General features: G+C 39.5%; 1 long non-coding RNA gene across 1 annotated transcript; it reads right to left on the bottom strand.

Annotated features, from left to right (window-relative positions):
* Nucleotides 1-2,029: 2,029 nt before the first annotated feature.
* Nucleotides 2,030-5,413, bottom strand: LOC148188647 (uncharacterized). The gene is made up of 3 exons (XR_015777379.1): nt 5,317-5,413; nt 2,381-2,515; nt 2,030-2,234 (listed from the first exon to the last, which is right to left on the bottom strand). It is a non-coding gene; the product is annotated as an uncharacterized LOC148188647 (long non-coding RNA).
* Nucleotides 5,414-6,385: the final 972 nt, after the last annotated feature.

Raw genomic sequence — 6,385 nt, 5'->3', positions numbered from 1 at the left:
AATTGCTCCACCTCAGGGTAGGAGTGGTTTCTCACTGAGTTTCACGTCAGGTTAATTTCCCTCTTCATCAAGTGTGTCTCAGAGGACGTCACAGACACGGAGCCTGCAGAGATCTGGCGAGTCAACAAAACAGCATGAGGCGGAGGATTCTCAGGTGGAATCAAATGGAAGGAAACAAACAAGGAAACACAAACTGACACAATAAAAAATGTTTTATGTAAACAAAATTTAAAACAACCTTAAGCAAAGTAATCCAATTGAAAGAGGGAAAGCAGAGTGTTCGGTTGGTCCTTGTATCAGCCGTTCATTCAATTATTCAATTCACTGGCAAACTAAAAAACAAAAAAAGGAGTGAGAATTTTTTTTTTTTTTTTTTTTTTGTAGAAACCAAATATTGAAAAAAGATGTGTTTTCTTGTTGTTTGCTTGAAAGGAAAAATTAAATAAACAAGAAAACAATACCAAAGTAACTAGTCAGTTTTACGTTGTTCTTTGTTTTAAATTATTTACTTTCTCATTTCCAATGGTTTCACTTTACTGCGGCTTCACGCATGTGCAGCTAGCTGGTGCTCAGAGTTTAGGACAGGTGAGACGATTTCAGACATATTTCAGGTATCAGAGTGAACAAACTGGACGAACAGCTGCTGTAAAGTGACTTTAGAGCTCAGAGTTACGACCAACTTCATCCTCTGATGGAGCTCCAGTTAGACAGTATGAAGCAGCCGTAAGCTGGAAAGTGAAACAAGTAACCATGGTAATGAAAGCAGCACACACCCAAAAAAGAGACAGAGAGTGGCTGCGCGTCTCGTGTGTCTCATTAAAAGGACAGTGGTGGGTTTTTTAAGTGGGGCTGTATGAGGTACTGATGTACAGTCTATGCAGCTGGTGGTCGGCGCGCTCTCGGTTTGCAGAAACTCACGGGGCGCTCAGAATGTGTTTTAGCCGCTTAAAAAAAAAACTACCAAAAAATCAATATCAATATCTAAGTGGACGTTGTATTTAGAGTATTTTCACCGATGCTGTATTTTTAGTTGGACATTTTTAAAGTGGATGCAGCCAGAGCCGGCTATAGACATTTTGGTGCCCCATGAGAGATTGGGATTGGAAACTGGAAAGACACCAGCGGAGAATGAGAGCGGAGAGGACACCGGTGGGGACACCGGCGGGGACACCAGCGGACAATGAGAACGGAACTGACATTGGCGGAGACACCGGCGGAGAATGAGAGATTATTTTATTTTATTTTATTTTATTTTATTTTATATAGCCCATTATCACAAATCACAATTCACATGGACTAAGAAAAAACTAACAAAAAAACCTTTCACAGAAGAAAAAGGGGTAGAAACCTCAGGAAGAGCGACTGAGGAGAGATCAGTCTTCCAGGACAGACAAATGCGGAATAGATGTTGTAAAAAACAATTAAATTGCAGAAGATTACAAAATGATATGTAGGGAAGACAGAGTGAGAGAAGAGAAAGAGAGAAAGACAGAGAGAGAACACAGCAACAATAAGACAAACATATAACAACAGTAACAGACATAAAAATAAAGAGTAGTTATTTAGCATCTACCAGTTCATGTATGAACAGTCATATGTGTATATTTATAGTGGAGGCGTGACTAATAATGATGGCAGTAGATGTTGGCGTTGAGTAGGATCAAGGCATCAATGCAACCAAGAACCACGACACAGGATTTTCACTGCAACTGTCCTCCTCTCAAGCTACATTCACCAAAGCTGAGCTCAACAGAGAGTTTGTCTTCTGTGTTTATTCCTGTTTTACCTGCAGATTTTTTCACATAAAAAGCGCAGCTGGGAAGAAGGAAGTGAAACCCTCACTCATGTCTGCAAAGCAGGAAGCGCAAACACACACCCACATGCAACTTACAATTTTATCCCCATACATGAATTTATACTCTAGTGATCTTACAGCTGTGAAATTTCTGATGTTCCTTCCTTGTTAATGACATTTTCTAATGCACAACTTTATCCTGCATTCAGTGAAGTCTGCTGTCGATTTGGGAACAAAGACTGGAGCAGAGTGTACTGCACATTGCTGATAACTGTCCACTTGAAGCAGCAATGCACACACTCGTAGAAACAGAGAGAAAGTGTAGTGACACAGACAGATCAAGAGTCCCCAAAGGGAGAAGACCTCATATATGAACTTACTCAACTGCAGTCTTCTGCATCCAATCAGACCCCATAAGTGATTTCTGCCCATCATCTCTCTGAGACATGAAGCATTTAGAAAACATCATTTAAAGTGCCAACAGTCCATATTTTTAGTGACATTGATTGAAATGTCTAATAGGGATTAACAGCTTGTAGTTACAAATGTGCAGGTAATTATCTGCAGCTCTGCAGCTCTTCTTACCTTTTGAGCTCATAGTTTGGTTTTATGGCACATTCATAGTATGGTTTAGCCTCAGTGCTTTCATCAACCCCGTTTCCCACAGCAGCAGGCTTTTATTTGCAGCAAATGAGCGCTGGTAGACGCTCTGTGCATCTCCTGCCCAACAACACACAACAGAGAGACACAGTGAGCAAAAAGCTGCTGACGAAAATGGGGAAGAGTCAGATATTTTTGTTAGAAAATGGTTGAGACAAAAAGGAGACTTAATATTGCACTTGCATCTATTAGGACACAAAAGTTAATTTCAAGTAATTATGTTCACTGTTTGTTTATTAGTTCTGCTGCCCCCCTAAGGGCAAAAAAAAAAAAAAAAAATGAATGAATGTCACGTTGTCCCTAAAACTTTATATATATTTTTTTGACAAAGCTACTATTTTGAAACTGGTTTTTCAATTTAGCAGTATAGTATGTGCACAATGAATACTTTTAAATCCAAAATTACAACTACAGTCTAGATACTTTGCTAATTCCCTTAGGTCATAAAAAAATGTCAAATTTCCATGTGTTTGGTTTTGGTTCTCAATTTCACACGAAATCTTTGCCATCTGTTCAAACATGCTGAGATAAGCAGCTAAATGCAGCTGTATATCCAACACGTTCTCATCTCATCCAATGGCGTCGCTCTGCCAGTGAACCTCAGCGTCTTCTTATGACGTTTTAGGCATCCTTCTGCATAAGTTGTTTACGCTCTGGGATGCAGTTATCGTTATGACAACAAATGCACATGGTGAAATGGAGCAGCACGGTGCTTATGTTTCACAGCAGCGAAGACTGTCAGGATGGTTGAGATTAGGCAACAAAGTCAAAAACACACACACATCCACACAGAAATCGAAATTCCGACTCCCCCAAACAAAAGTAAGTTGTTTGTGGTACCCATCCACCTCCCCACCTGTCCACCTGCCCTGTAAGCACAGTCTTGTATTATGTGGTTACCGGCAGCGTTATTACTTGAAGCTTCCCTTAAGTGTTTCATCCATCTGGCCGTGTTCTTCAGTGACGCCGCCCATATGCGTTGTGTCTGAGCGGGTTCTCATCTGGATGTGGAAGGTGGCTTTTGGCGTCATGCTCGTACGGCGAAAGCACTGACAGAGCGACACTTTTTCATAAGTTTGGAGTAGGAACAGTCTGGTATATCAATAGACCAAAGCACAAGGAAGACAATACAGCTCAGCTTTTAGTCACCGATGCTGGAATTGTACGTTTCTGCAAACCACAGATACGTTGCATGTTTCATACATCGTTTCTACAATGATGCAGTATATGAGCTGACTTTGGCAACAGGAGCTGGAGGAGATGGTGGCTGGTGTGACACCTGCGCAAAACACCTGAAAGACTACAGACCAGAGTACTGTCCTAGACCAACAAATAACAAAACCAGCTACTTGTTGTGTACTGTGAATGTACTGTGCGCATTGTCTGTTATCTATGAGTTGTTCTTGGTGGCAAATGACTTTTCCCGTTATGGATTAATAAAACTTTTTAATTGAATATATTTTAGTGAATTACCACAGTGTTTCTGGATGATTTTTAGGCACTAAATGTGGGTGCTTTGTAGTGGCCTATTGCTCTTTGGTCAGTGGGGAGAGTGCCACAAAAAGTGAGTGTTTTTTAAAGAGACATAGCTACTTATAGCCATGATCTTTCCCCAACCATAACCAAAGGCTTTTTGTGCTTAAATGTAACCACACATAAATCACTGCGTAAAAAGTTTCGACGTATCTGGTAATTACGTGCAAATTTAAAATATCTGAGGTTTGCCAAAACATACAAAACCAACATTTTTTCTGGCAATTGGTTTACATGACATCTGGCTTTATCTTTTAACTTGAAATTCATGCAAAATGAAATTCTATATTTAGCCCCCCCCGACCACCACCACCACCACCACCAACACTACACACACACACGCGCACACACACACACACACACACATTCATTTTAAATGCAGGTTTACATAAGATGTCTTTTGATCATGCAGATGAAAGACTAGTGAGCTCCAGTTTGAACTCTCCTCACAACCGAAATGCTTTGATTCTCTCTCTGAATTAATATAAAGCCAAAAAATGTACAGGAATATCAAGTTTGTGTTTGATCCCATTCAAACAGGTTTTGTGCTTCAACGTGGGGAGTAAAATCAAACGTATGGATCATTGCTGATCATCCACTGTAGGAATCAGATCCTTATGTAACAGACACTTTGTAGAACTGAGCAGTAAATATTCAGGTCACCAAGAGGGAAAATATTTTTTATCAGCACTGGAGTTCAACATATTCTTTCCAAATACCTCACATCAGAACTGAGTAGCCCATTACAACAATCCACTAGAAAAGTCTTGAGTCTGAACATAAAATGCAACTTTTGGCCATTTCTTGTCTGCTCACCCCCCTTCTCATATAATTTTGAAAAAAATAAAGTCAATTTGCTTAGGGTATGAAAGGGTTAATTTATTGGCAGAATAAAGGTGTCTGTCTGGAAAGTGCAGATGTTGTAGAACATTTTTTCTCTGCCTTCTTCCCCCTGGTGCTGGTTAAATTCACTGTGAAAGCTCAACATCCATATTTCTGCCATCACTGGTGTCCAGTTTGGTACATATTCTATATTTCCAGCTTTAAATTCATCGTGTTGCTCTCAAATACCTCCTTCTTTGTTTCACTCTCCTCCTGTCCTGCTCTCGTCTCTTCTTGGTGCAAACTTCTGCTCCTGCACATCTCTTATGACGCCGTCCAGTCTTTTGTTTGTTCCATTAATGATTTGAATAAAGTATTTGAGGTTTTCCTTTTTGCTCAAGTAGAATTCTCTCTGCTGTTCCAGTAATGAGTACACCCACTGAAACCACTGAGTCATCCTCACAAGAAGCTGCTTTAATGTGTTTAGGAGGCATCATCTGTCTTACCAGGATGCACCAGCACTTGATAGAATTTGGAGATGATGATATCCAGTAAGGCCTATGTGTCAGCCTGTCCAAAACTGCAAACAGGTCTTTGAGAACCATTTGTCCTGCATGTTTTAGGTCTCTCCCTGCTCCAACCCCAACAGCTGATTCAAATGATCAACTCGTTATGAACTTGTGAGGCTGCTTGATTACAAGTTGATCATTTATTTCAGCTGTGTTACAGCAAGAACAGATCTAAAACATGCAGGACAAGTGGAGCTGGAGAAGTTTAGGATACACTGGATTAGTAAGCCCATAAATCATCAATAGTTGATATAAGATAAGATACGATAAATGCACAATATTACAGCAGCTATGAGGTACAGTATAAGCAGTGAAAGAACAATACAGTAGTGAAAAAAAAAAAAATATGATAAATATACAAATATTAAAATGTTAGATAATAAAAAAACAAGGTGCCAAGTATGATGAAAAAAACAAGGTGCAAAAACAGTAACATAAAATAAGATAAAATTACAAGGTGCCAAATCAAATGGTCTAGAAAAATTTTTTATATATATATATATATATATAAATATATATAAAAGAAAATACGTACAGCAATTGCACATGGAGATAATTGCACTTGTGAAAAAGCAAAGATATAGTCTACAATGTTGAGAGTGGAGCTGCAGAAACTTCATTAACCTGCAGAGAAACAAAGTTTAAAGACTTCAGGCGGACAAGTTTACCCTGACAAACTACATAAATGGCAAACTAACAGCAGGTGCAGGTCATTTGTTAATTAGAGGCAGCTTACTGTGAGGACTTGATTTTTAGGGTGCTCAGTTCAAGTCCAAACTTGAAAAAATAATATTTTGTTTCTTGTCCATTTTGCCCACCTTTGATACTGTAATAAAAACATCTATAATTCCAGCAGCTTTTCAGTTTGTCTGCACACAGCAGGGGGTTTAGGGCTGAAGAGTCTTGAGGGCCAAAGGTGAAAAAGACAGAAACGACTGATCCAGACAGGATTAACACCACCGCTGCAGAAATGAAATTACCTGACCTCTCCTGCAGACATTAATCC

This window comes from Plectropomus leopardus, chromosome 9 (genome assembly GCF_026936395.1).
Source record: "Plectropomus leopardus strain MGB_pleo_1.0 chromosome 9, ASM2693639v1, whole genome shotgun sequence".
NCBI classification, from domain to species: Eukaryota; Metazoa; Chordata; class Actinopteri; order Perciformes; family Serranidae; genus Plectropomus; species Plectropomus leopardus.
The sequence above is the reverse complement of the archived record's forward strand: the minus strand, read 5'-3'. Positions and strand labels throughout refer to the sequence as shown.